The sequence below is a fragment of the Lissotriton vulgaris genome, chromosome 5 (assembly GCF_964263255.1).
Source record: "Lissotriton vulgaris chromosome 5, aLisVul1.2, whole genome shotgun sequence".
Lineage (NCBI taxonomy): Eukaryota > Metazoa > Chordata > Amphibia > Caudata > Salamandridae > Lissotriton > Lissotriton vulgaris.
The window spans coordinates 842,148,252-842,174,998 of record NC_141693.1 but is presented as its reverse complement, the minus strand read 5'-3'; the positions used below and the strand labels follow the sequence as shown (position 1 = coordinate 842,174,998).

The following is a 26,747-nucleotide window of genomic DNA, read 5'->3' as shown; positions in this document are numbered from 1 at the left end:
CAGAGGCAAGAAAAACGGCACAATCAGGTGGGCAGAGGCAAGAAAAACGGCACAATCAGGGGAGCAGAAGGCAAGAAAAACGACACAATCAGGGGAGCAGAAATCAAGAAAAAACGGCACAATCAGGGGGCAGAAGGTAAGAAAAGCGGCACAATCAGGGGGCAGAAGGCAAGAAAAACGGCACAATCAGGAGGGCAGAGGCAAGAAAAACGGCACAATCAGGGGACAGAGGCAAGAAAAACGGCACAATCAGGGGGGCAGAGGCAAGAAAAACGGCACAATGAAGGGGCAGAAGGCAAGAAAAAAAACGGCACAATCAGGGGGGCAGAGGCAAATAAAACCGCACAATCAGGGGTCAGAAGGCAAGAACAAGAAAAATGGCAGAGGCAACGCACTGGTGATATCAGTGCAGGCATCCGAGCAACACACCAGGAGATACAGAGCCTCATCGCAACGCACTGGTGATATCAGTGTGGGTATCTGCGCAACACACCAAGAGGTACAGAGCCTCCTCGCAACGCACTGGTGAGCCTTTATTCTATCTAAATAAACCCCAAGAGCTCTTATAACATCCAAACCAATAGAACATCAGTATCTGTATTTTTGTAAAAACTGATGATTACTTCTTGAAATTAAAGGAAGTGTGACTGAGCCTTCGGTTTGAACTTTGGGTTTGATCTCAAAAACACTCTAACAGAAAAACCCTCTGGTAAGGAAATGTTCTTACTAAAGAAACTAGATCCCCTAACCTCCCTGTGCAGGTTATATTGAACAGAAAAGAGCACCTTTGCTGTTAACCACTGCAAAGTGGCTGATTCCAAAGGCTCAAACAGATATTTTCGCAAGCCCTGCAAGACTGTTGGTAAATCCCATGGAGATAAAGGACTGTGAAGGATAGTTTATTTTCAGTTTGATGCAGTCTGACAACCAGAAAGCCAAGGGTACAACAGTTGATATGCCCCCACATAATTATCTAAAGTTTCTAAGAGCGGCTAACGGTGCCGAGAGGAGCAGATACCAGTCCTAACTGAAAATCATCTCTCAAAAATTCTAACTCCTTAACATCTGGAAAGGATCAGAAGATGTTGCGCGTAGCTCTCTCTTTCTACACCAGGAATCAATGTGGGCGAGTTCCTCAATTCCAGGGTACAAATGGCTACTTCTCTAGCACGTCCTAGATATTGAAGGCCTACACTTTCAAATTCCAGCCAGCAAGGCAGACGTGAAGCAGACTTTCCTCATTTGCTCCCACTCTTCAAACGCTGAGGCAACCAACTGAGTAGGTAGTAGCTCTTTTAAAAAAAACTAAATAAATAAATGAAATACGTGTAGGTGGACTTAATTTTGAAGTATAAGGGAACTAACACATCTGGGGAAAAGTGTTTTTTCGAGGACCACACAATTCTGGAGGGAAACTGGAACTTAACTCCTGGTTTCCAGGCCCTAAAGACTGCAACTTAGTAAAAAAATAAAATCCTTGTGACTGTCAGATTTTCATGGCATATTTTAATAAATTAATACTGCAGCAACCAGTACATCAACTTGAACATAAATGAGGTGCTGGGGATATTTCAAACTTGCAGTTTACTAGAATTAAATAAAACAAACCGCAGATCTAATGAGTAACTTTTAGGATCAATATCTATTCACCTACAATAGTGAAAGTGGAGAGGACTTGTGAAGCACTGCTGACTGATATCTACAGTTAGTGTGGGCAGAATTGCCTAACCATCAGACCCAGCAAAGCGCCTGTGCATACTTGTGGACTTGACAGTGTAAGTATTATGGAAGACTTGGCGATGAAGGTTAGAGGATGCACCAAGATAATATTAGCAGAGGTACCAAGATACATAAAGAATCTTGGCTCTCACGTATGGAAAGTGGTGACAGCTAAGTTAGACTGTGCCCATTGTTCCCATGACAACCAAAGCCAGCTTCTTCCATAATCCTCGAGAACACACAAGCAGATCCATATCTTCCATAACCTGCTGGCACCGAGCATGACTGAGGGAATAGAAAGGCATAGGATGCAGGAGAGAGAGTGCCCACTACTAGAGCATCCTGTGGGCATGAATGTAATGCACCTTCACATTCAAGATCCACCTAGCATCAGTCCTAGAAGAGTCTGACTTCACATCTGGCCACTCTGTGTGATGTCTCCTAACTAGACTTGCAGCCCTGAAAGAATCTAATGCATCAAAGGGACAGGAGCTTGACGGTTTGTGATGCGCTTTATTTTCTGGGGCTGCTTAGGCAGATCTGCAGTTCGCTGTGGATTTTGCTGATCTGAATTTTTCCTATGGTATCCGAAAACACCATGGACTTTTGTGCACCCCTCAGAGAGAATATGGAAGTCGGGTATTAATACAGTGTGAAGTGACAATTGGTCATTTTTTCTGGTAATCTGGCATGTGTTTTCAAATTTAATTCTGTTGTTTATGAAGATATCTTTTTCAACTGTTACTGTTAAAATCCTTCAGTAGATATGTTTGACTACTATGTCCCTTGCTGTAAGCCACAAAGTTGAAAGCAGCAAACATTCACATGTGAACTGTGGATTGCTTTCTTGTGATCAGTCGGTCGCATAAACTGATGGGTCTCAGAGTCAACACTGTAAACTGCGACTTTCACAGTAATCTGCAATTCAAAATATATCCCTCTGAAACAACCGACTCTTGATTGCTAACAACACTCATGGATGACATTCATTCGTGGGAGTAAATCACAAATATTTCCCACTGCTGCATGCACACTTTACACGTTATAAATTACCCAGGTACACAAAAGTTGTCGGTTTACTCGCGCCTTCCTAATGCTTCTCTTTATTAATCTACACACTGTGTCCATCAGTCAAACGAAGCGTTAGAAACTTTGTGAAGTATGTTGAATAGAACCTTTTTTGTTTGATGACCTTTTCCTCTATCAGTAAAAATTTATTGCCGTGGCTGCTACACTATTCTAATGTCAAGAAAGGGTTGAAAAATGCTTTGCAATGTTATGCTTTGCCAAATATTTGGGGATATCTACAAAGTTAATTGAATTTACACTTGTTTTTTCTTAATAAGTGATGAACAGTGCCTGCCTAAAAGATTCGTGAGTTAAATGTTCAACGCTAACATCTACTCATTTCCAGGTCACAGGTCTGAAACTCGGAAAGGCAAACTCAGCTTTCCATCATACCGAGGTCGGTAAATTAAATGGCTTTAAAGTGGACAATAATATTACCTCTTACTTACAAGCTCGTATAAATGAAAGAGGTAAAGTATGACACACTACATTAAAAAGTGTTTATGAACAAGTGCCTAGAGTTCGCAAGAGCTGCTACACCAGGCACAAGGTCATCAAATGCCTTTAAGCCTCTTTCCCACTTTCTCATGCAGGCTTAAACTAAAGTTAACATTTCTCCAGGTGCAAGCCTGATTTAAACTTGTAAAAAAACCTTTGTGAACTGGCTGCATAGGGTTTTATACCCGTACTGTATACTACACGCCTTTGCTTATTTTAGCAAGCATATTTCACTTTGAGCGAGGGGTGCTAGGAACGGATTTATTTTAAAAAGGCGCACGAGTTCTGCTGTTGCAACAATTTTTTGTGACAAGGGGGGTCTGACCTGTCCAGTCGCATCTAGTAACTATGTTTTTTAAATAAATATTACTCTAATTTGCCTTTTTTTATACCTGGCTTCTCTATATTCAATCTCTTCCTGCCATTTTGCTATGAAATGAACCACTTAAACCGAGAAACACAATATAATAACAATAATAAAATGGAAAGCAAACATGAATAGTTGATTTGAAGGGGAATGTGTGAAATCACAAAACTGAACTCCTGAAAAGAATTTAGTAGATGGCTTTTCATGACTGAGCAGTGTGGCTCCTAGCTTATCCGTGCTGTGTTTTAGATGAAGGTGGGGCGTGAACAGCAGGAAATCTAACACCTCGAAGCGGTGGCCCCTCGGGAGGTGTTTAGACTGAGATGATGCAGGCCTTTAACGTTATAACACGAAACACCCACCATTTCAGCCCCGTCCTTTTCGGAATCGGGGGCGTGTTTAGTTGAGTGACGGCCAAAGAAACGAAAAAACACTCCCCCGAATCCGAAAAGGACGGGGCTGAAATGGAGTGACGCCCCTCTGCTCCAATGGCTGGCCTCCGTTTAGGAAGCCAGCCAATGAAGAAGAGGGGCGGGTTTAAGCCCCCATACTGCAAATCATTAAATTTCGGCTGCGCAAACACTGCTGCGCAGTGTATCACTAGGCCGAAACCTAAAAAGGGAATGTATTTATAAACATATATTCACATATGAGGATTCATGATTTAACAAACAATCATTTGTTCATATTTATGACAGAGTTGTTAAAATGGGCAGGTCTTGAAGTCTTTAGCACCATTTCCAGAAGTCACATCACATCATAGTTATGCCTGAAAAAGGGTGCGGCAATACATATATTTTTAAGTAATATAGAACCATTTTACATGACCATACCAGAGTGGGTGCAATGCCCGTATGCGAAAGATGTTTCCTCAGTAAGGTGGACAAGCCACTGAACAGGCATCATGTGGGAATCACATTAAATCACATTGAGTTACTGGCATAGTAAAATGACCATTGATTGTGTCACACACAGTATACAATGACAAACGGACAGTCATAACGGTGTCATAGGTCTATGAATGTGTGCGGGTATTGTGTGCACAGGGTAGGTAGGGTATCATGTTGTCCACGCATTCCTGTTAATGGTCACAGGTATAAAAGTGACTGATGGGTGCTGTGTGTGATCAGCTGACAACGACTAAGGAGTGTGGTCATGTCATCGTTTGTCGAGGTCTATCATGATGTCAAAGAAGGAACAAAGCCTCTCCATTCCTCTGCGGAATCCAGACCTTGTGTTATGGAAATGGTCTTCTCAATCCAGCAACATTCTAGTCATTGTAGGATTTGGGTCATATCACCTCCTCTTGAGGGTATAGTGGCCTTATCAATGACTTGCCATTTAATGTCATCCACTGTGTGATTGTGTTCTGCGAAGTGTTCCACTAACGGAGCATTGGGCACTGACAGCTGAATACGGCTCTTGTCTTGTCCAATTCTTGATTTTACAGGTTGTTGCGTCTGGCCTATATATGGCAAGCCACATGGGCACCAAATGCAATACACCACATTGCGGGTGTTGCAATTGGAAAAGAATCGTAAAGCCTGTTTAATGCTTCCATGTTCAAACACTTTGGTATTAAAGGTGGATGGACATGTTACGCAGTTTCCGCATCTGAAGTGTCCTGTTACCTCTGGTAGATTCCAAGTGGAGAGTATGGGGGATTTATTTTGCTGGACAGTTTCTGCAGAGGAGCGTATCAAATGGTCTTTTATATTCTTGCCCCGCTTAAATGCAAACATGGGGGTCTCTATGCTGCTGTCTATGCTTATCAAGTGCCAGTTCTTTTGGATCATGGCACGTATTTTGATTGAATGCACGCCAAATGTGGATACACAGATCAAATTGTCTTGTGTTTTCTTCTCTATTGGTTCGAGGAGTTCCTCTCTGGGGCAGAACCAGGCTCTTTTGAGTGATCGTCTCAATATTTTGTTGGGGTGCCCTCTAGCAGCTTTGTTTCTGCCATATAATCTTGTTTGTGTGTGCAGTTTCTGCAAAGACGCAGAAACTGGCCATATGGTAACCCGTCTCTTAGTGCCCTAGGATGATAGCTCTTATAGGCAAGGAGTGTATTCCTCTCTGTAGGCTTCCGATGTAGTGATGTGTAGAAAGAGCCCCCCTCGTGTTGTATGTTGAGGTCTAAGAAAGGAATTGATGATTTCTTGATGGTTGAAGTTACAGTGAGATGTGCCTGAATGTTATTTAGGTATGTGACGAAATCGTTAAAATCAGTTTCCGCCCCAGACCAGATAAGAAAGATATCATCAATGTATCGTCTCCAACATGAAATGATGGAGCGGTACCTGTTCATGTCATTTAGTACATATCTATGTTCATGATTGTGCATATAAATATTCGCCAGGTCTGGGGCAAAAATTGCTCCCATGCTGGTCCCTGAGCATTGTTGATAGTAGGCACCATTAGACACAAAATAGTTTGATTTTAGGGCAATGCGGAGCAGATTGATAATGAATGAGGTGGGTACCTACGGCAGTCTCTCTCTATTATCAAGTAGGTCTTCTATGATCTTGATGCTCTCCTCTTGTGGGATATTGGTATAAAGTGAGGTGATGTCTAATGTAGCTAGCCAATCAGTTTCTATATTGTATGGCCTCTCCTCTATCAGATTAATCATGTGTATAGAGTCCCTAATATAGGTTTCCTGAATTGGTACATAGTCCTTGATGAAAAAATCTACATACTTCTCATTAGGTTCTAATACTGAACGACACGCAGATAGAATAGGGCGTCCAGGGGGGTGAGTCACACTTTTGTGGATTTTAGGGAGTGGGTACAACAGTGGTGTTCTCCGGCTCTTGCTATTCATGAACTCGTACTCTTTTTTAATGATGTAGCCATCATCTCTACCTTGTTCGGTTAGGGTAAGGATCTGGGCCATGATGTCTGTGAGAGGGTCATTGTTCAGTTTCTTATAGTGTCTGATTTCACTAACTTGTTTACATATCTCATTGTCATAGTCCGTGTTATCTTGAATTACTATCCCGCCTCCCTTGTTGGTAGGTTTTAGAATGATAGAGCTGTAATTTTTTAGGGTCTTAAGAGCTTCTCTCTCCTGTCTGGTAATTTTATAAGGTACAAAGTATTTAGAATTCTGGAGGATGTCAAGCCCTGATAGTATTATTTTCTCAAATGTGAGAAGCTCCGGGGCATCATACCATTCGTGGGATAGAACGTTGAAGGGGGTCTGAGTCCTGTAACTGAATCTGCTGTCAAGGGTTCCCTGTCTCTGAAGAATATTCGCAGTCTTATTTTCCTAAAAAACGGATATAACTCAGTTTTCAGGTCAAAGAGGTTGGTACGTTCTGTGAATACAAATGACAAGCCTTTACTCAATAAAGATATTTCTTAAGATGAGAGGATATGTTAGGATAAATTGATGATGGAAATTACAGGCGGTGTCGCTTGGTCACTTCCTAGTATGGTTAGGGGCCCCATTGATAGTGTTTGCGTCTGATCTGTCGTTCTCCTGCATGTTGATGCCATGGCTTCCCTCTCGCTTCCCCTCCTCGTTCTAAAATAAGGATGTGTCTGATGACTGTCTTGGGGACTAGTACCTGGTTGTGGATCTGAGTGGCCTGAACCACCTGATGATTCTGAGAATGTGACAGGTTGGTTTCTTTTGAATCTTCCCGTAGTGTTTTGTCTGTTTTGGGGTCCTACTGTTGTATAATAGTCCTCTCTGAGATAGGGGTATGCCCTCTCTTTGGTGAAAGTTTTAATGTCTTTGGTAACCTTGTCCGCTTTCTTTTTAAGCTCAAATGAGGTAAAGTCGTCTATGGTCTTGTTCAGTTTATCTAATAGTATTTCAGCTTTGGTGACTCCGTCCCCCCGTAAAAGTTCTTTTTCTAATTCCTCAATTTCCTTCAATTCGGTTTTGGCGTGTTCTATTGCAGTCTCCACCCCTAACACCATCCAGTGTCGAGAATAGGTCATTGAGATGTTGCTAAATTTAACCTTAAATCTTCACAAAAGATACCCGCGACGTTCCTGACTTGGACCTCTAGGTCCATGGGCAGTTTGACCCTACGGACTTTGGCCACAGAAGGTGGCACTTTGGGAAGGGGCCCTCTCTTTCCAGGGACCTTGTAACAGGCTACCTGTTTCATCAGGTAGCCAAACTAGTTGACACCTCTCGGTGGCATGCAGGAATTGAGCCGGACTAGAACACACACCCCAACAGTTTATATGCCACCAGAGAAAGCCCAGTTGAATGGAGTCACTCGCTACTTTACTCAGTTAGTTGGGGTCACGCAGGTAGACACAGGAAGTGACATGGCACTTACAAGGTAGAACCTCCTGACATCCCTAAGGGATTTGAAAAAAAATAACTTTGAGAGGAGTTGAAGGCCGACCTCGCCACAGCATTGGATACCTTGAGAAGCGACATAAAAACTTGCCTGTCCAATCTTCAATCCGACGTGGACTCAGTAGAGGCAAGAGCATAAGACCTTGAATCGAAATACCTTGAACTTGAGAAGAGGATAACCCCACTGGAGACAGAAGCAGTTAATCTTCGCTCCCAGCTACACAACACAATACTCAAAAGTAAAGAATTAGAAAACTGTTCCAGACGGCATAATATCCGCATAAGGGCCTTGGCGAAGGGAGCAGAAGGACCTGACCTGGAGGCATTTGTCATGGGCATGTTCTCGGGCATCCTGGGAGATCAGCACCTGGAGGTAAGGCTGGAAATGGTGCATAGAGCGGGACCACAGAAACACGGAGACAAAGTTCATGCTAGGAATGTGATGGCCACTGTACAATAATTTAAGGTGAACGAGAAGATCTTTCTAGAGGCCCGTAAACAAGAACCCATATTGTTTCATGGGTCTACATGTGCCCTTTATCAGGATATGGCCCCTGCTACTCTGGCTAGGCAATAGCATCTTAAGCCGGTTACCGAATACCTGCGGAAAAATTAGGTCAGACTTAGATGGAAATACCCCTTTGGCATATCTTTTGAGTATCAAAATAAACCACATTATTTCACAGAGCTGGAAGGAGCTGCAGATCTGTTGGGGATAGATATCTCTACTTCTCAAGATGAGACTGGTAAATGGAAGGAAACAACAGCGTATTCGAGAAGCACTGGGTTAGGCGGGCAATGGCAACACCAACGCAATGAGAAACAACTTGCAAAGCTTTATAGCCCTTTGACAGAGATGTGCTCCCTGGAGAATGGACAAAAAAAAGAGACTACCAGGCTTGGTTTGAAAATCTTTGAGAACTTGGTCTGATCATATTCTGTGGAAGAAGGGCCCATACTGGTTTAAGGATGTAGGTCACGTAACTTCAAGGCAGTTACTCTAGGTACTTGAAATCTCAAAGTTCTTAATTTACCCCGACAAAAGAGGTACATTTTTGGAAATATATCAGATCACTGGCTTGGGATAGTGGCCTTAAAGGAAACTCATTTGAAATGCACTGAAGAGGATAGACATAGGCATAGGTCCTATCCATTGATTTACAAGTCAACTGCAACCTCTAAACATAATGGAGTAACATTACTATTTCATTCTTCTCCTAAATTTCAAACTGTGGAGGTTAAATCTGATATGGAGGGTAGGACGCTAATGGTCAAAGGGAATCTCCATGGACTTTGATGCACTTTTGCCATGATTTATGCCCCAAACTCGAATCAGAAGGCGTTTCTCCTTTCCTTTCTTAACCAACTGTGGGGATTCGCAGAAGGCGAGATAGTCGTCTGGGAGACTTTAATTTCATTTGGGACCCAGTTCTGGATAGCATGGACCCCCAACTGGTACATACCAAGTTTTTTTCCTCAACAGGTGAAGCAAGCAATAACACAGCTGGGATTGGTTGATGCATGGTGTACCTTCAATCCCACTACTAAAGAATATACATATTTTTTACCTCACACATAAACGTATTCCCAAATAGACCATATCTTTCTGAGCCAGGCGCTACAGCCAAACATTGTTACCATTAAAATACACCCAATCTCCATTTTGCACCATGCCATGCTGGAACTAGAGCTGGACTGGCCAGGCCCAAAGTCACCTTTTTGTAAAGGGTTTTTTCCAAGTCCACTGACCCGTGATTGCACATTTAGAGACGAACTTTGGTTAACAATTAGAGAATATTTTCATACAAATCACCCCAGGATACTAAATATGCTACACACTGGAACGCCTTCAAGGTAATAGTGCGAGGGAAATGCACATCTCTGATGAACACGCTTATGAGGCATAAAACTAAGGAACGCCTGACACTAGAAGCCGAGCTACTGCAGGCCAAAAGAGCCCATAAGGACTCACCCACATTTCAGCTGTAACGTAAAATGAATGCCCTTAGGCGTAAACTTACAGCTATATACTCCAATAGATCAGAACTTACTCTCCTCCGATTCAAATAATCTGTGTTTGAGAAGGGTAATAAGATGGGCTCCCACTTAGCCCCACAGCTGCGGGTGAAGCAAGAAAAAGAATATGTTGGTCCCATTTGAGAGGCAGAGGAGACTGTGACCCTTACTGAAGGTGGAAAAGCGAGGCTTTTCAAAGGTTCTATAAATCTCTGCATGCTAAAGATAAGGTGGTCACCTCCTCACAGCGAAAGTATCTGGCAAAATCCGCGCTTCCTAAAATCTCAGCGGCCAACAAGAACTCTTAAACAAACTAAGAGGAGAGCCAGTCAGGGATAGATTTGTTAAAATTGCAAAAGTCCCCCGACCCAGATGGGCTTACAGCCCAGTTTTATAAAATGTTTAGTTCAGATTTGACTCCCCACTTGACCACTCTTTTTAATTCCTTTGCAGAGACTCAGTTTGTCACTCCCTCCATAGGTGAAGCACTCATCATAGTAATTCCAAAATAAGGGAAAGCTCCTGCCATATGTTCCTTGTATTGTTCGATTGCCTTGCTCAACAAGAGGTCATGCCAGATCTGATACACCCTGATCAAACAGGATTAATTAAGGGCAGGCAGATCCATGATAATCTACGACAGGTGGTTCACCTTATTGAAAAGGTGATTAAGAGGATGATACCGGCGGTACTGTTGGCGTTAGATGCCGAAAAGGCATTTGACTGAGTTTATTGGTCCTTTCTCTTCTCTGCCTTGCAGAATTTCGGCCTTGGCGACAAATTCATTACAAAGATTCAAGCTTACTATGCCAATCCCCGTCCGCGAGTTATTATTGATGGAACGGTCTCCGATTTCTTTCCATTGGAGAGGGGGACAGCAAGGGGGTGTACCCTCTCCTTTTTGCTCTAAGTATTGAACCCATACAGGCTAGAATAAGAGCCTCCCCGCTTATACAAGGTATTCCCTTTGGATCAGTCAATCATAAGATGTCCTTGTTTGCAGATGAGGTGCTATTGATGCTTACTTCCCCACAGACTTCACTGCTAGCCTTACAACATGAACTTTGGGACTTTGGACCACTGGCAGGTTTTAAGGTGAATTTCAACAAATATTTTTTTCTTAATTTGGCAGTCCCAACAGAGGAAATGGGAATTATAGCCGCCAATACACCGTTCTGGTTAGCATATAAGGAGATTACATATCTAGGTATTAAGATCACGCCTCGAGTCACAGATCTTTACAAAGCCAACTACCCACCCCTACTTCACCAACTATAAGATCTAAAGAGATAGTCCCCATTGTATTTGACCTAGTTGGAAAGAATTAATTCTATTAAGATTTCAGTACTGCCACAAGTGCTCTATCTCTTTCAGAAATCTTCAGGTGGAAGTGGACAAACAATGTTTTTTCACTTTGCATTCCCAACTCACATTTTTCATCTGGCAGAAATGTAAAGCTCGCCTTTCTAATAAAGTGTTTTAATGTTGCTGAGGAGCGAAGGAGAGCTTGCGCTTCCAAACTTCTTGTTATTTTATAAAGCAGTACAACTTAGAGTGATCTTGGAGTTGTCTATGAGGAAGTCCGATAAACACGGGGTTCATACGGATAGGGCAATCACTAGATGGACAATTTGGGATGTGATGTGGAAACCCAGGGACGCTAGACCCCCTAATGCTTATCTGAATACACCTACTAGAACAACTTTAAAGGTGTGGGATGGGGTGACTCACAGGAATGGACTGACGACCTTCCCGTCTCCAAATACTCCCATTCACAGCAATAAGGCTTTCCCACTCGCCCTCACACAGGCGCTCTTTGATCAGTGGCGAGAAGGGAGGGCCTCACTATCTCTGAGTTGTATCACAATTGGGATATACTTACATTTGATAACTGTTGTAGAGATTTCACTTTCCCAACACAGAAAGGTTTTTATCATAATCAACTGGTACACTGGGAGACGCAACCTGAGAACAGACAAGCAGCCACCAGAGACTTGCTCCCTGTTGAGAAATGTGTCTGTCATTTGGGGGGACCTAAAGGGAATATTTCCTTTTTATACACTCTTCTTAATGCAGTTTTCGCTTTACATATCCAGGACACAGGGGCCTATGGGATCAAATTTTGAAAAGTACGATTACTACAAAACAATGGAGCAGATTGCTGAGAGACATCCCTAGATATAACCTCTCCTTGGTCCCACAAGAGGAGCACTACAGAGTTTTATAAGACTGGAATCTCTGTCCTTCAAAACTCCACAAGGTATATTTGAATACATCCGACCATCCGATCTGTGTAAGAGGGGATGCAGGGTCCTGGGTGATTTTAGACATATATGGCGAGACTGCCCTCGATTAGACCATATTTGAACAAAATCCTGGCTCAAATGAAGGAGATTCTGGGATACCCCGTTCCACATATGCCTGATTTTGTCCTGCTGTGACTTTGTGATCCCTTTATAAAACACCAAACTATGGGAGATAGGTCTATTATATGGCTCTGCATGGGGACCACCAAGATGACACTGACTGCTGGCTGGAAGAAGCCATCAGCCCCCTCGCTATCACAGTGGCATGCTTACCTAATGTTTAACGGACAAGCTTACAGAATCCCGAAAAGGGTTTGATTATATATGGGGTCCTCTGGTGAGATATCTCTTGGGGGCTTGTCGTTATTCTCTTGCCACCCACATACAAGGGCCCTGCATCTTTTCCAGGGTTGAGACTCTCTTCTGGAGACTCCGCACCCCCCTTACAAGTCAGTTGTTGACAACTGTGACCTTATGACCTCGATGTACATCTGCTGTGTATTAGTAACTGCTCTATGTGTGCATGTTCCCCTTTTCATGTTTTTGATGCTGTTCCCAAGTGTTTTTCTGTCAAAAAGAATGTTGCATGGGAGGGGAATGGTTCATGCATCCTCTTCCTGATTTGTAAACAGTAGGATGGTGTAGCTTTGTGGACAATCAATGTACTAACTGCAGAGTAACCATTTTTATAAAAGTTTGTTTTTCACTAGGGCACTGATTTGAGATATGGTTCAGATGGTGCTATGATATCCGGCTGCATATATATTGAACAATCAATAAAGACACTTTGAGAAAAGAATGGTCATGAGGTCAGAGTTAAAGGATGAGACTGCCAAATCAATGTCTGCAGATTGGTTGATCACGGCTTGTGAGCAGACCATATTTAAAGTAGAGTCAGCGATGGAGTCAGTTTCTGCTGGAGGTCAGAGTCCATTGATCTCCACCTTTCGCAGCTGATCTCCCAAACCTATCAACGAAGCATCCTTCACAACCATTAGCTTTGGGTTGGATAGGGGGAGGGGTCTGCCACCGATCCAATTGCTGTCAAACAGCCCCCACTGTAGGTCTTTCACAATTTACTTTGACACCTGGATTGAATGTGATAGATTGTCTTGGTACCAAGTCCAATGGGTCTTCAGATCCCACTGCCGAGCCCACATGTGCCACATGGTGAGGTCCACAAGCAGGATGCAGGAGGCCAATAGGCCTCAGACCCAATCTCACTGAGACCCAGGCTGCAGATTGAAACATCGGTATAATAGCCCTAATGTCCCGGACTCACTGAGGCAGAGGTACGGCACAGCAAAGCACCATATACAGGATGGTTCTGATAAACGGGAGCCTCTGTGAAGTAGTCAAGTGCAACTTTGACACATGGAAAAACCAAACAATATCAACAAGTTGGCCATCTTATGGAGGTGGTTTACGACCTTTTAAGGCAACCCGCTTCCAGCAACCAGTCGTCGAGGTATGGGAAATACTAATATTCCCAACCTCTGCAAATGAGCTGTGACCACTACCATCATTTTTGTTAACACCTGAGGTGCACTGGTCAGGCCAAAAGGTAACACTGAGACCTGGAAGTGCTTGTGGCCTACCTGAACCGCAGATAGCATCTTTGGAACGTGTGGAAGGGGGTGTGAAAATAGGTGTCCTGCAAGTCGAGCACCCCATCCTGTCTCTTAGCTCCAGGGCAGACAGAATTTGGGCCAGGGTGAGCATTTTGAACTTGTCCTTCTATAGGGAAAATTCAGAGGGTGAAGATCTAGAGTAGGAAGAAGCCTCCGTTCATTCTAGACACCAGAAAATAACGGGAGTAGAAACCAGTCTTGATTGGTTTTGCGGAAACTGTGGAAAAGGGGAGGTGGGGGTTAGGGTAGAGTGTTGTCCCTGGGGCCTGGATCTTGGTGGCCTGTTCCACTCCCTTTACCTCAAAAGGATTGGGAGGCTTGATATTGTGAGGCCCTTAGTGATGCCTCTGCTGGTAACCCAGTCTGAAGCCTCGAAAGGGGCGAGCTGCCTTGAGAAACTGGCAGACACTGGCAGACAGGTGGAACTAGGCCTCAAGATCTAGCTGTTGCCCTGCGCTGTTTAAATGGTTCGAAGGCAAAGTCCACCTTCACAATGACCAGTTGAGAGCTATCGAAACGGCATGTCCATTAGGACCTGCTGGACAGCTGAAGAAAAGCCTGTGGCATGCATCCAGGCATGACACCTTAGCACAACACTGGTTCTGACTGCTCTACCCACACAGTCGGCCGAGTCCAGGACAGATGTGATAATGTATTTCGCCAGATCCTGACCTTCCAAGATTAGTCAATGTAATGTGAGTCAGACGTTATCCCAGTCGGCTGGAAAAAACTCTGCCACTTTGTCCCACAATGCGTGTAAATACCTGCCCAGGAACCAAGCTGTATTCTCTTGTCTAAAGGCAAGGCTGGCAGACAAGAATGTGCCTTTTCCAAATGTTTCCATTTGCTTAGATTCTTTACCCCAGGGAATACTTGGGAAGGCATTTGGGTTTAGCCGGTTGATGGATGCCTGCACTACTAAACTCTCCAGGTGGGTTCCCTTTAGTCGGTCTATGACGACTTCCAACTTGGCTACTGCCTGGGGAGCAAGATCTTGCTTTTGCCCATGTACCTACCAGCATATCTGTCATTGCTTTATTGAAGGACAGTAGATGTTCCTGTCTTGTTTGTGCAGGGCTGAGGACTTAAGCACGTTAGTTTTGGCCTCTGCAGTTGGCAAGATGAGGTCTAAAACTACTGCTGTTGCTATAGCCGGGCTTGGTGAGGACAGTCCAAAGTCTGAGGAGATGTTTTAATCAATGGTGACCAGTAGGTCTTCAAAGGTGTATCTATCATTATAATAAGCTTCACTGTTATCAGCATGCGGTGTACAGTCCAGTTCTGACTGATCATAGTGCTGGGGCCTAGGTGGGGGATTCATTTTGGAGTCCAATAAAACTTTCAGATCTATGTCCAACGCCGGTGATGTCTGGCATGGTGTCAGGATATTGACATTGGCATCTGTCTCAGCACCATAGGTTGTGTCTGGCATGGCACCCACCTCCGAGCTAGATGAGTCAGTGCCAAAGGCAGGGTTGTACTCTTTCATTGGGCTGGATCTGAATGAGGAAACGGCTTTGGGTCAAAGTAGATTTGAGCGACCTAGGCAAGGGAAGGATCAGCTGGCGAAACCTGACCAGCATCCACCTCGGATACATGGGGCCAGAGTGGGTCCGAGGGACCCTGTTAAGCACCAAAAAATGTATCAATAGCCAGGTGAAGTTCATGGAAGTGTTGTGATGTTGTTGTCCGTTTCAGATTGGGCTGGTTTGGGACCAGTGGAGGGGTTGGTTCTGGCCACAGAGACTGACTTCGTGGTGCAATACCGAGTAGTGAGAAGGAGGACACCTGTGCATGGATTATTCATTTTTTTATGGGATTTTCTAGACTTAGGTGAGCCCCGTGACCTAGAAAACAACTGGTCACAGGAGCAACCTCGGGAGCAAGAGCAAGTAGTTGCTTGCGACTTCAACCCGAGACTGTGTCTTCAAGTTCCTGAGTATGGCATCAGCAAACTTGGCCTCTCGATCTTCAATGGTCTTCCTATTCATTTTGGCATAGCAGCTGCGCGAGTTCGAGTCGTGTTTGGTGCCGAGGTGTTAGAGGCAGTCGTCGTGGTTGTCAGTGAACTACATCTGTCAACTGCAGGTACAACAGGATTTGAGCCCTGTTGTTTAAGAGGGTGACATGTTGCACACTGTAGTTTATTTTTAAGGGACAAGAATCTCGGTTATGTATGACAGGATTTGAATGCTGCTGGTCCGCGTTGGCAAGAGCAGACAGAAAAGACACGTCAGGTGAGGAGGTAGCATATATTTAGAGCCCTGATGCCATATTCGAGGTAGGACGTGTCCATTGGGTTGCCACGCAACACCACCTACTGATGAGTAAGGGAATTACAAAAAAATATCCTGATGCAGTATGACACCTGGGAATATTTTTAAGGTGAGGAATCTGCAGTTGGAAGTCTCTATCAAGAATATAATTATTGTATATTAAGTGTATAAACATTTGAGCCACTAATTTAAACAGAAATATAGCATAATTTATTTTAATACAAAAGGCACAATTGTTATTGGATGCCACCGAAAAATATTATGCAAACTCTTTACATTTCCATCTAGCTACAAATGTTTTTGGAAGTTTGCTGGTAATTTCTTAAACCATCAAAATACTGGGTACCAAGTTATTTTTGAGCAGATCCAATGAATAAACATGCAACTATTATGGACAGGGAAGGCAAATTTAAGATGTATTTATGGAATGCTAATCTTTCAAAATCAAGCACTGTGTTTAATATTTGTATGTAAATTAAAACACATTAATTTGTAAGACAAACAAAAACTACAACTTTCTATAAATATATACTTATTTCAGAGAGGAAGTTCTAGGATTAAATACATATTACTAGATATACAGTTTACTCGATTTCCAAGTTTTACACTCACCGTTGAGTCAAACTCATTCGTTAACCAAAAATCACCTTTAACTCAAAAAGTGTCTAATAAATTGAATCCTACAAATCTTCACAGCAGACCGAGGTATTCATAAAAATATGTACATTTTTTTATCCAACAAATATTTATATTATTATAAATCACACATGCCTCTCTTAAAAACATAGTATCATTACAATTTATACAATATTATATAACAAATAATTTAACAGTCCTCCAATTTCACAAAAGACTCGTTCTATTTTCGTCAGGCTTTTGATACGGTTCTTCACCTTTCACTGAATCCTGTTAAACGGAAAAACAATAGTAGAAGTTAATGGTATTATTTATAAATCAATGCATTTTTTCTAGTAACAAGCATATTTCGGTAGAATTGGAGGAAAACACTGCATTCATTCATATCGTTGTCTCAGCATTTCTCTTCCTTTCTATATTTTACAGATAATGGGACTTAGAGACCCCTTCAAACAAATAGTAAAGCTAAGACCTGCACATGCATGGGATTGACAACTCCTATCCAGATTTGCACAACTATTAGGTGTAATTCACGTGCAACATATGACTTCTGCAACTTTTCTGTCATACGCCTGTATTCTTTAACCTCAATTGTGGAGAATATGCAAGGTTAATCTGAATGTGATTTGTACTTTTTTTAATATTTAATTTTAGTCTTGAATCTTTTTTATAGGTTTTATGGAACGCATACCTTATTCAGCAGCCAGTGACCAGCGAGGTTCATAGCAGTGATGGTTCCACTAGAACAAAATACCAGTGAAAGCACCCCACACTCCTCTCCTATGTACCAAACTCTGCATCTACATGTATCTAGATGTGGTAGATAATGACTACTAGACAGTAATGTGCGTAGAGTGGCATACACGCAATCACCGGCTATTTATTCTATCCCCCCCTCCATTAATTTGTTTACTTGTACAGTATACTTTTAGGCAAGGATGATTGATAACCTGATATAAAATGTAAGATTCTAAGGTAATGGGTTCTAGTTCATGGTAATCCTTGGATTAAATAATAGGGTGCCGGCAAAATTAGTCTATCAGTTGAGTTTTTATTTTTTTATTTTTTATAGCTGAGGTGTTTCACATCTTAGTGAGCGATTCATCGGTTTTAGGTGATTGAGTCGTATTCTACAGTGCTAGTATTACTTGGAGAGCGACCGTCAAAGCTATAGTGAGCGATCCACCTTTCAGTGACCAGTAAGTTCTCTGTCCAGGGTGTGTGGAAACTAACAAGATGGGGATACAATCTTGCGTTATGAAAGTTTCATAAACTACTTGCAAATCAGTCAGAATGTTATTCCAGTCCCTTCCAAGCATATGACAGTTTCACAGCAGGTGTGTCAACCTACCTGGGGCCCCAGAACCTCGCCAGCACAATGCCTCTTTCCTTTTGCTCCATTCTGCTATTTCCTGAGGTGTTCAGTAGCAATAATGAAGTAATTTGTATTGTGCCACACATTTCACAGGTTCTGGCTGAGATTCGAACCCTATAATATATAATTTGTCCCACTCCTTATCCATCTCCAAGAGTCTTATCTTTATTTTGACCGTCCATTAGCAGTCTGTAAATAGCAGAGATTGAATATTTGTTGGTGTCACTGTCATTGATCCATTTCTAGTAAGTGATCTAGAAGCCCCTTCTTTCATGTCAGATTGTAATACCATGTGCCTTACTTATAAGTACAAGAAAGACAAGGCGCTTAACTTTGGTAACGCCTTAACTGGTAGAGAAATGATCTAGCCGCAGATTCTTTAACTTTGAACTTCCAGGAGTCAGGCTGGATCTGGAAGATTTTTCTTAGTAGTACCCCTGCTCGCCGGTAGGTGGCGAATGGCGATTCTGTGACATCATAGGCGTCGAGTTTGTCGGGACGTCGGCATCGTCTATATAGGCGCTACGTCGGCAAACTGACGTCAGTACTTTTCTCGACTTTCCACGCCAGAAGCACAGAACCAAGAAGTTAACTGACAGTGGTGTGTTAAAAGAACTTGGGCCTTGAAAAAGAATAGCCCTGACATGAAAAACTTCTCAGCAGTGCAGGGAGGATGGGTGAGTCGGTAAGTAATCTGTGGCTAGATCGTGTCTCTACCAGATAAGGCGTTACCGAAGGTAAGTAACTTTTACATCTGATAGAGACATTTAGCCGCAGATTACTTACCTTAGAACAGATAAACAAGCAATACCATCCACGGAGGAGGGACTGCAGAAAAGTTTAAACCAGAAAGTCCTGTAGGACCGAGCAGCTGAAGAGGCCTTCCCTACGGACCTCAATACCCAGTCAATAATGCTTGGCAAACGTGTGAAGGGATGCCCACATAGCCGCATGCCAAATGTCAAGGACTGGGACACCACGCTGGAGAGCTGTAGCGGCTGCCTTAGCTCTGGTTCAATGAGCACTGAGGACTTCAGGAGGCGGTTTCTTCACCAAAGCATAACAAATTTTATTGCAGAGGATAACCCATCCTCTTCTGCACAGCACATCCCTTCTTTGCTTCAACGTATCCGACAAAGAGTTGGTCATCCACCCGGAACTCTCTAGTGTGGTTAAGGTAGAACGATAATGATCTTTGGGGTGGAGACGTTCTTTCTTCCTTAGAAGGAAGCAGAGGAGCATTGAAGGTGGGCAAGGTGACAGATTGCCCTAGGTGAAAACGTGTCATCACTTTCGGAAAAAAAGAAGTCCCAGTGCGTAGCATTACCTTGTCTGAAAAGACAGTCAGGTAAGGAGGCTGAGGAGAAAAAGCCTGCAATTTGCTCACCCTCCTGGCAGAAGTTATTGTCACTAAAAAGGCTGTTTTGATAGTAAGCAGCCAGAAGGGGCAATTGTGCACTGGCTCAAATGGTGAACACATCAGATAAGGGAGAAGCAAGTTGAGGTCCTGCTGGAGCATAATAAAATGTGAGGGGGAAACAAATGTGTAAGCCCCTTCAGGAATCTATTTACAATAGGGGACTTGAATAGTGAAGGTTGATCTGACAGCTATAGAAAGGCAGAAATGGCCAAGATGTAACCCTTCAGAGTTCCCAGATGAGAGCCTTGCTGGGTAAGAGATAGAATAGAAAGGAGAATGTCAGATAGGGAGGCAGACAGGGGGTGAACAGACTGTTCTGTAAAATATTTACAAACAAGACTTAGTGGTGGGATTCCTGCCAGCTAGAATAACGCCCACGGGTATTTGCCGCGCTCAACAAATTACAAAAATAAATAAATAAATAAATAAATAACTTCACATACTTCAGGAGGAAGGCCAAATGCTTTCAACTGTTGCCGCTCAATCTCCATGCAAGGAGGTGGGGGGTTGACAGGTTTGGGTGGAGGACCCTCACCTGCTGCTGCGACAAAAGATCCTCCCGAAGGAGCAGCCTGATCGGAGGATGGATGCTCATCTGCAGAAGCTCGGAATACCAAACATTCCATGCCCATTTCGGAGTCACAAGAATGACTTGGGCCCGGTTGCTCCTGATCTTCTTGAGCACTCTGAACAGGAGTGGTATGGGCAGAAAGGTGTACAGGAGGCCTGGGCTCATCACGAGATGCAAAGCATTGCCGAGTGAGAGCTGCCTTAGAAACTCCAATGCGCTAAACTGTTGAAATTGTGCGTTCCTGACGGAGGCGAACAGATCTAACCAAGGCTCTCCCCACCCCTGTAAGCAATTTGTGATCCATCAGATGCAATTCGTGATCCACTAGGCACAGACGGCTGAGTTCATCCGCCCTGGCGTTTAGGTAACCGGCCAGGTGGTGTACCATCAGAGATATTCCCTGTTGTTCCAGCCAAATCCAGTGACGCATGGCCTCCTGACAAAGAGTCCATGACCCCAGCCCGCCTTCTTTGTTGCAGTACCACATGGCAGTAGTGTTGTCTGTGAACACCTGAACTAGCCTCCTCTTGAGAGATGGTAAGAAGGCTTTTAGTGTCAATTGGATTGCATGAAGCTACAACAATTTGATATGGAGGGTGGCTTCCACCAGAGACCATAGTCCTCTGATCTCCATCTTTCTGTGATTGCCCCATCCTAGAAGTGACGTATCAGTCACTACTGTGAGATCTGGTTGGGGAAGGGAGAGGGGTCTGCCCCTGACCCAATCGCAGTGTGTAAACCACCACTGCAGATCCTCTGCAGGTCTCTCCGAGATCTGGACCAGGTCAGTGAGATTTCCGTGATGCTGCGCCCATTGGAACTTCAGGTCCCACTGCAGAGCCCACATGTGTCATCTGCCATGATTCACCAGCAGGATGCAGGAGGCCATGAGGCCCAGCAGCCTCAGAGTCAGTATCACCAAAATCCAGGATAGATGCTCAAACATAAGTATTATAACCTGAATATCCTGAAGCACAAGTTACTTACCTTCGGTAACAATATATCTGTAAGAAACAGTAGTTAGTGTTAGATTCCTTACCTTAGAATACCCCCAGGCGTCAGACTGGATCCGGAAATTTTTGCGTAGCAGTACCCTTGCGCTTCGGTAGGAGTCGTCAGTGGCTCTGCGACCGTCGTAGGAATCGTGGGCGCCGGGATGACATCGCGGATGTACTTAGACGCCACCCTGGCGCGCTGACGTCAGTTCTTATACACAGCTTTTTCCGCGCCATAAACACAGAGCCATGATAAAAACCAACACTGGTGCCATGAAACTAGGGCCCTGAAAGGGGATGACCTTAACCCTAGATATCGGTTCGCAGAACGGGGAGGATGGGTGGGGCGGTAAGGAATCTAATACTAACTACTGTTTCTTACAGATATATCATTACCGAAGGTAAGTAACTTGTGCATCTGAAAGAAACAGGTTAGTATTAGATTCTTTACCTTAGAATAGATACCCCAGCAATACCAACCCCGGTGGTGGGTCAGCGAACCAATGATCATACCAGAAAGTCATGGAGAACGGAAGGGCCGAAAAAGCCATCTCTCCGTACTTGGCTGTCCAGGTAGTAGTGTCTTGCGAACGTGTGCAGCGAGGCCCACCTAGCTGCCTGAAAGATGTCCTGCAAGGGGACTCCACGGCCCAGGGCAGTAGTAGCCGCCCTGGCCCGTGTGGAATGAGCACGAAGCCCCACAGGAGGCTCCTTTTGAGCCAAAGAGTAACAAGCCTTGATGCACAAGACGACCCATTGAGAAATGGTTCGTTTGTGCACCGCCCATCCCTTCTTAGCGCCCACGTAACTAACAAAGAGTTGGTCATCCACCCGGAACTGGCATGTGCGATCCAGATAGAAGGAGAGCGCACGTTTTGGGTCCAGACGGTGGAGCCTCTCTTCCTCTTTCGAGGGATGCAGAGGCGGAAAGAAGGTGGGCAAAGTGATGGACTGCCCGATGTGGAAGCCTGTGACTACCTTGGGTAGGAAAGAGGGTCGTGTCTGCAACACAACTTTCTCCGGATGGACTGAAAGGAAAGGAGGCTTAGAAGAAAGGGCCTGGAGCTCACTCACTCTCCTGGCAGAGGTGATGGCAACCAGCAGGAAAGCGGTCTTCAGAGTAAGGAGGCGAAGAGGACAGTTTTTTTTTTGTTTTTTGTTTTTGACTGACTTTAGTAGGGTTTTATTTCACTTAATTACTTTTTTTTTCTTTTCTTTTTTTAAACTTTATTTATCATGTTTTGAATTTTCAACTCCGGGACAGTAAATCCAGCAAGGTACAAACTTATATCGTAATCGCACCATTCATAAAAATCCACAGAGCACTTTCAGCAATCGGCCTGGTACATCACTATAGCCAGGATAATGGAGGCGCAGAATCACCCCTTGCATGGTTACATGTCAGCTAAACCTTAATGAACTATATGAGAACTCCCCAGTCCCCCCTCCCTCCGCCCCCAACCCTCCCTCCAACTCCCCTCCTCCCTCCCCCACCCCAGCTGCCGGGTCATGGAGAAGTCGTGAACTAAAAAAAAAATAATAATAAAAAAAAAAATAGGGTCTTTGCCATATGCCGCCTACACTGGGTCATTGTGTGTCCCGTTGCCCTGAGTCAGAGTCTCTCCCTGTCCCAAATCTATCGGTTCCGAACCGTCTTGCGTTGAAGGGGCATCCAGTCCCACCAGCTCCTGAAACATGACCCCCCAAGCCTGTAAGACCTCTGGTAGCCTCCCATCCCTCCTCGTATGCCTCATGTGCTCCACTTCTGCCAGCGCCCTTTCCCTCAGGTCTGCCACCCATTTCTGCAGTGTCGGGCCCTGTGGGGACAACCAATGAATTGCAATACGGCGCCGGGCTGTAACCAGGCCTAGTATCAGAAACCGCCTGCTCACCTTTCGTTTGGGGTCTCGGGCGATTAAGCCTACGAGGCAGGGACATGGGTCCAACTCTATCACCCACCCGACACTCTCATCAAGACCTCCCGTACCTCCACCCAGTAGGAGTGGAGGACCGGACACGTCCATACCATATGCACAAAGTCCGCCAAGGGGCTGCGGCATCGGACAATGGGCCTCCCTGGTAGCATCAATGGTCTGGAGACGTTTAGGGGAGAGGTAGGTCATGTGGATAATATTATATTGGATTTGTTTGAAGCGGTTGCACGCTGACACCTTTCTGACACTCTCATGTATTTTTTCCCAGTCACGGGGAGTAAGGGCGAAGAGGACAGTTATGAAGTGGTTCAAAGGGAGCGCACATCAGAAAAGTTAGAACAAGGTTCAAGTCCCACTGATGCATCACGAAAGGAACTGGAGAAAACATATGAGTGATGCCCTTCAAGAACCTATTAACAACTGGGGACTTAAACAAGGAGGTCTGATCAGGTAGCCTTAAGAAGGCGGAAATGGCCGAGAGGTAGCCCTTCAGAGTGCCCAGAGCAGAGCCCTGCTGGGCAAGAGAAAGAAAAAAGAGAACCTCTGAAAGAGGGGCAGAAAGGGGATCCACAGCCTTTGCTGTGCACCATGCCACAAATTTGTTCCACCTGCAGGCGTATACCGATTTTGTGAAGGGACGCCTGGCTGCCAGAATGACATTACAGACTTCAGGAGGCAAGTCAAATGGACGAAAACTGTTGCCGCTCAATCTCCACGCATGTAAGTGGAGAATGGACAGGTTCGGGTGGAGGATCATCCCCTGCTGCTGCGACAGAAGGTCCTCCTGAAGGGGCAGACGAATCGGGGGATCGACAGACATGCTGAGTAGCTCGGGATACCAGAACCTCCATGCCCAGTCCGGAGCCACAAGGATGACTTGGGGCCGGTCGTGCCTGATCTTCTTCAGCACTCTGGGCAGAAGTGGTATAGGCGGAAAGGCGTACAACAGACCGCAACTCCACTCGCGACGAAAAGCGTCTCTGAGCGAGTGCCGCCTTGGAAATTCCAACGTGCAGAACTGATGACTTTGCGCGTTCTCTTCTGTTGCGAATAGATCTAACCAAGGCTCTCCCCACTGCTGTAAGAGGCCTTGCGCCACGTCCGAGTTCAGACACCATTCGTGATCCATCATGCAATGACGGCTGAGTTCGTCCGCCCTGGCGTTCAGGGAACCTGCCAGGTGTTGAACCACCAGGGACACCCCCTGATGTTCCAGCCACTGCCAGAGGCGCAGAGCCTCCTGGCATAAGGTCCACGACCCCACCCGCCCTGTTTGTTGTAGTACCACATGGCGGTGGTGTTGTCTGTGAACACCTAACACCTGCACTACACTCCCCCGGACAGAGGGGAGGAATGCCTTCAGTGCAAGCCGGATCGCCCCCAGCTCCAGAAGGTTGATATGGAGCCGGGACTCCGCCGGAGACCAGAGGCCTCTGATCTCCGCCTCTCCCATGTGGCCTCCCCAGCCCTGGAGGGACGCGTCCGTCACAACTACGTGCTCCGGTTGGGGTAGTGAGAGGGATCTGCCGCTGACCCAATCGTGGTCCGTGAGCCACTACTGCAACTGTCTTGCAGTGCCCTCCGAAATCAAGACATGGTCGGACAAGTTGCCCTGATGCTTGGCCCACTGAAACTTCAGGTCCCACTGCAGAGCCTGCATCCGCCACCTTGCGTGATGCACCAGAAGTATGCAGGAGGCCATCAGCCCCAGGAGCCGCAGCGTCAACCTGACCGAGACTCTGGATAACGGCTGAAAGATCGGAATCAGAGCCTGAATATCCCGAACTCGCTGTTCGGGAGGATAAACCCGAAACTGAGCCGAGTCTAGAACCGCTCCGATGAAGAGGAGCTTCTGAGAGGGACACAAGTGTGACTTTGGCACATTGATGGAGAACCCCAGCAGGTGCAGGAGGTCAGCCGTAGTCTGGAGGTGGCTGACAACTGTCTGGGGTGAGCCCGCCTTTAACAACTAGTCGTCCAGGTAGGGGAAGACTGAAACCTCTAACCTGCGCAGATGAGCTGCGACCACCGCCATCACTTTCGTGAACACTCGTGGGGCGCTGGTAAGGCCGAAGGGGAGCACGGTAAACTGAAAGTGCTCGTGGCCTACCGTGAACCGCAGGTAGTGCCGGTGGGACGTCAAGACAGGATGTGGAAATAAGCGTCCTGCAAATCCAACGCTACCATCCAGTCTCCCGGGTCCAGGGCAGCTAAGACCTGAACCAGTGTCAGCATCTTGACCCTCTCCTTCCTGAGGAAGCCATTGACGTACCGCAGGTCCAAGATAGGCAGTAGGCCCCCTTTGCCTTTCTTGGGAACCAGAAAGTAGTGGGAGTAACAACCACACCCTACTTCTGGCCCAGGAACGCGCTTGATGGGCCCTTGGCCAAGAGGGTCGTAACTTCCTCTCGCAGAAGATTCAAGTGATCCCCCGACACGCGGTGATACTGCAGTGGCATGGCTGGAGGGGTCGCCTCGAAGGGGAGGGAGTAGCCTCTTCGGACAATTTGCAGCACCCACCTGTCTGATGTGATGTTGCGCCAGTGGAGGAGGTGATGGCGAACCCTGCCCCCCACAGGCGTCACGTGGGCCTGAAATCTCGGACTAGGAGGGCTTCGAGGTGGATGCTGCGGGGGTGGATGTGGACTGGCATCGCCGCTGTCCCTGGGCACCGCCACAGTGGTTACCACGTCCGCCACCGCGCTGGATGTTACTCTGCGGCCCGTGGCTGGCAGGACGTGTGGGGGCACCCCTTCCTTGGCCACGAAAGGAGCGAAAGGCAGCAGGTTGCTGCCGCGGGGCCGACAGGCCAGACGACTTGGCCGGAGCCCTGGAGTCCTTAAAGCGCTCAAGCGCACTGTCTGCCTTGTCGCCAAAAAGGTGACGGCCATCAAACGGCATGTCCATAAGGGTGTTTTGGACATCAGCCGAAAAGTTGGCGGACCTCAGCCAGGCGTGGCGACGAATCGCAACCGTCGTTGCCATCGCTCTACCTAGCGAGTCCGTTGTATCCAGCCCACATCGGATGGAGTACCGTGTCGCATCTCGACCCTCCGCAAGGGCTTGGGCGAGTTTAGTCCGGGCCTCCTCCGGACATTGTGGCAGCACGTCCGCGACCTTGTCCCACAGAGAGTGGGTAACGGCCCAAGAGGCACGCTGTGTTAACGGACCGCAACCCCAAACTCAGTGAGGAGAACGTCTTTTTGCCATACAGTTCGTACCTCTTGGATTCCCGATCGGGGGGAGCCGTCGGGAATGCGGTCTGGGAGTTGGAGGCCTGTATGACCAGGCTCTCGGGGTGGGGTGGGTTGACAGGAAGCAAGGGTCACCCGGAGTCGGGCGGTGGCGTCTGGCCACGTTCCTATCTACAGGGAGACCTGCAGCGGGCCTGGACCAGGTGTCCAAAAGAAGGTCAGATAAGGCCTCATTAAACGGCAACAGAGGCTCCGAAGAGCTTGCTTGCGGTTTAAGGATCTCCGTGAGGAGGTTAGTCCTCACGGCCGCGACGGGGAGTTCAAGGGATAAGGCCTTGGCCGCCCGTGTCAACACCACACTATGCAGCCCCCTCCTCCGAAGCCACGGTAGGAGGGGAGACAAAACTAGTGTCT

The 26,747-nt window shown here is 45.9% G+C and overlaps 1 protein-coding gene across 2 annotated transcripts in view; it reads right to left on the bottom strand.

Moving 5' to 3' along the window:
- Window positions 1-16,644: 16,644 nt before the first annotated feature.
- The window catches only part of CCAR1 (cell division cycle and apoptosis regulator 1), a 1,290,009-nt gene continuing 1,279,906 nt past the window's right edge, over window positions 16,645-26,747 (bottom strand). For both annotated transcript variants that reach the window (XM_086922386.1, XM_086922387.1), the window contains exon 26: window positions 16,645-17,114. The gene's annotated coding sequence lies outside the window, so the exon portion shown is untranslated. The remainder of the gene's footprint in view (window positions 17,115-26,747) is intronic.